We start from the raw sequence: 4,139 nt of genomic DNA on the forward strand, positions 1-4,139 counted from the left end.
ATACCTTAGAATTTAAAGTGCACGTGGCAAAGGTGAAGCAAGACGAAGAAGAAGGGCCGGGGCAGTGAGAACTCTCTGTCGAGCCATATGCAGCTGCAGCCCTACAGCCGGCCGTGACAAGGGGCTACACCGTAAACCACCACCCTAATGGCACGTCTCTTGCTTCTTCACTTCACTGTACAAAAGTACCCAGCTGTTACTCGAGCGTTTCCTCTGATATGCTTTTGTGGGGCTGAACTTTTTAAATGTATCGCTTTATTAAGGATTCGTTTGTCCATCAGGAAATACTTGCGACTTTATCTTGGATTACCTACGTAGAATTAGTTTTTTTTTTTAATTTTCATATTACTATAGAAATTTCAACGGAGCAATCAATTTACTCGATATCGTACTTAAAAAGTTGGCTAGTACTTGTTTCTATATGATTAAGGTTGGTAAAAATTTTTCTGCGGTTATGTACTACATTGTTTTTGATTTTTAATTTTCACGAGAACAAATAAAGGGTATACTTAAAATTTATAAATATTTTGTTGCAGAAGACAACGTTTATTTTTCAATTTTTGAAAAAATAAGCAAATGTGCCAGAATCTTATAAAACAAGCATGTTTATGTTTTGATTGATGTGTTGTATTCGAAATTTAACACTCAAGTCCATAGTTCTTACAAAAACGACACTCAAAAATGTAGCTAATACGTTGCATGAAAAACTTTCCAACATAAGTGATACAAAGCAGAGTTAGCTAGATTTTTTTGGTAACGTAAAATCTTCAACGCGGAAACATTATTTCTTTTCCATTCCATACGTCGATAGTCAATTGCATACTTTATAGCATAATCTACTCTTTGGTGAAAAATTAATTGGAAATATCTTTCAAGAAATAAGAACTACTTTGAATTCCGACATAATGACGGAGACAGTCTTAGGTACATATTCTCACACAGGAAACTTTTACATTGATTTTTTGTACATAAATATATTCAACTACATAGTTCTATAAAACTTTACGAATCAATATACACTAAGAAAAAATAATAATAAAAATTATAGAGAAATTCTAGCAAAAATTACCATTCCGCACAGTAAATCGGATGCTAGTTGGCCAAAAAGGAAAAAATTATTATTTTTAATGGTAAAACTTATTGTTTGAACAGTAAAAATTATGGTTAGAACAGTAAAAATTGCCATGCTGGAACAGTAAACCTTAAAAGGATCGGTTAATAAATTTTTCTTTCCCGCATATAAATTTTTACTGTTCTAACCATGATTTCAACTGTTAAAACTGTAATTTTAACTGTTTAAAAAATAATTTTTACTGCTAAAAATAATAACTATTTCCTCTTTTGCCAGCTTGCATCCGATTTACCGTGCGAAATGGTAATTCTTGCTGATATTTCTCTATGATTTTTATTATTTTTTTCTCTCAGTGTAGTTGGAAAAAAAAATATCCAAAGAGTATCAAAAATTGATGAAAGATCATTCAGCATTAAAGACAGGAAAACAACAAAATCTCTCTCAAGCTCGAGCACAGATAGTCCAAAAAGCTACTCGATCTGCGTTTATCAGCAGTAACTGCTTGGGTCAAAAACGACGAAGGTGACGTCGCCGAGCAAGCTTAGCTCGACTAGCTCTCGTGGTGAACAAAGTGGGGAGGTTATTCAGTATGGAATCGAGTTACAAAACCAAGTTGCAAAAGGCCCGAGCTCAGGCTATCGCTGACAGTGTACGCATATATATACGCGCTGCCTGCCATACAACACAGAGCCGTATCGTATCTTATATAGCTCGCGAGCAAACGCAGCTCAACGTAATACTACTGTTGCTGCTGCTGAGTCACTGCGGCGTTGCCGCTTTTCGAGCACCGGTTTTGTGAGAGGCAACGTTGCCAAGCTCACAGCCGCACACTTCTCGATGAGCGGCAGAACTTCCTCCCCGCCCTTTTGAATTCTCTCTCTCTCTCTCTCTCTCTCTCTCACTGCTCTATCTTTCTTTTTTGAACGAGAGCTTGAGTCTGTGTCTCTTTTCAGTCGCTTCTTTATTTCCTACATATCATTTTATGGTGCAATAAGAATGAAGAAAAAAAAAAAGAAAAGAAGAAATTTTGTCTCTTTCCTACAGATTCTCCTCCTCTTTCTTTTTGATTCATCATCTCTTTTGCGTTTTGGTCCTTTTTTTTTCATTGCCACTTTTGGCACTCTCTCCTTCCTTTCTTGCTTACTCTTTCGCAAATAGGATCCATACATTCGAGTCTGAAATCTTTCATTCTCTTTTCTCTCCTGTTTCTCGTAATTATACTTCTTTCATTTAAATAAAAAGAGAATGCAACATGAAAAAGAAGAAAATAGCGCTTTTACCAATAAAACCAAAATAGCACAAAGCTTGTACGAAAAACTGATAGAGATGCAATAATTTTACAACCGAATTATATTTTTAAGTATACTTTTATAATGTAAAAATAAATATGTATATTGTAATTCAGTTTTATTTTTTTATTTTATCATTGCTTTTTTTAAATTTATATAATAGTATTTTTACTTCTTTAAATTTAAGTCATCTAAATGAAATAAATAAAAATGTTTTTTAGTTTTAATTATTCTTTAGTTTACTGAAGCACTTATAAAAGTGAAATAATTTAACTTTATTTCCTGCATTGTATCAATATAAAAAGTGCGTTTGTAAATCGGTAGTTTAATTTAGTCATTAATTTTCAAGCTGTTGATGCTGATGTCAATGTATCGTCAATATATTGTTCTCGTATTTTTTTTAAAGAGAGTAGGACGCCTCATGTGTGTCAAATGTAGCCCGGTAAGCATAGCCTGGCTAGCTCAGTCGGTAGAGCATGAGACTCTTAATCTCAGGGTCGTGGGTTCGAGCCCCACGTCGGGCGAAATTTTTTTTTTTTCATGTAACTTTTGAACAGCTGTGACAATACTGTTTCAACTTTTAAACAAAAGCGTTATTACATTATTTTTGAATTTATACCAATTTAAATCAAGATTTTTATTTAATAGTTTGGACTTGTTTGATTTTATGATAATAACATATAATGTTGCACTTTGCTCTCTGAAAACAGAAAATAAAATCATATTTTCGACAGAGGTATGAGAAAAAAACTTATTTGTACTTTGGTGTTAACTACTCCCGTCCTATGCATAAACGTAAGTATTTAATAATTATGCACTGCTATACATAAAATATTATTTTTTATTTCTTTGTGTTTTATCCCTTAATACTTTTACTACTCTAATATGATTCAAACAATATATTATACAATGACAATATATCAAGATTATGTGCTGTCCTCTATTTTATATAAAAACACTCTGTACGATCATACGCTGATGATGATACAAGTCAACAAAAAAAACTCTTTCTAAAAATACTAAAGACATAAAAGGTGTTAGTCATAATTTAAATACAGATAAAATTTAAAATTCAAATAACATTGGTGTAAGATTGATACATTTACTAAAATGATATATACTGAGCAAAATAATATTAACAATACAATAAAGGGGAAAATCGTAGATTTCAATAACTCATTTAACAATGTGAAAACAAGAGGAAAAAATCGAATATATACCACATTACCTCAACATTAAATGGAACAAAAAATTACATTCATAGAAGAATTAGAACATGTTTATTCAAACGACACGATTTATCTCGCCCAGATATTTACTGTATCATAGCGGTGAACCTGAATGCGAGACAGAGATTGGAATTACACGTGTACTAACGCACGAGGTACATTAAAAATAGCGCTCGATCTATTCAATATACGCCACAACAATACAACATATCGCCTATCAATCCAAGTTTCACGAAAAATTACAAGCAAATAAAATGGAATAAATTTACAAACACACTCGCATAAACCAAAATAATTGTACCAAACAATAAAAACCTGAACAATTCTGAAATTGATCCATTTTTAGATTTGATGAGTAGTGAGATAAACAAAACTATTTAAATAATAGTACCCCAATGCAAACCAAATAATAGCATGAAAAAATACGCAACACACAAAATAAATACCTTGATAAAGAAAAAAAATCTAATGATCAGCCACTTGAAAAAACTAGATAAAAAACATAACTTTAACAATAGAATCAAAAAAGAGATCAATTTAACAAATAAA

The 4,139-nt window shown here is 32.0% G+C and overlaps 1 non-coding gene across 1 annotated transcript; it reads left to right on the plus strand.

Annotated features, from left to right (window-relative positions):
* Positions 1-2,812: 2,812 nt before the first annotated feature.
* TRNAK-CUU (transfer RNA lysine (anticodon CUU)) lies at positions 2,813-2,885 on the plus strand. Its single transcript has one exon. It is a non-coding gene; the product is annotated as a tRNA-Lys (tRNA).
* The last annotated feature ends 1,254 nt before the right edge of the window (positions 2,886-4,139 follow it).

Source organism: Copidosoma floridanum, unplaced genomic scaffold, assembly GCF_036245765.1.
Source record: "Copidosoma floridanum isolate Cflo_tuat_1 unplaced genomic scaffold, Cflo_Japanese_pri ptg000001l, whole genome shotgun sequence".
Classification (NCBI taxonomy): domain Eukaryota; kingdom Metazoa; phylum Arthropoda; class Insecta; order Hymenoptera; family Encyrtidae; genus Copidosoma; species Copidosoma floridanum.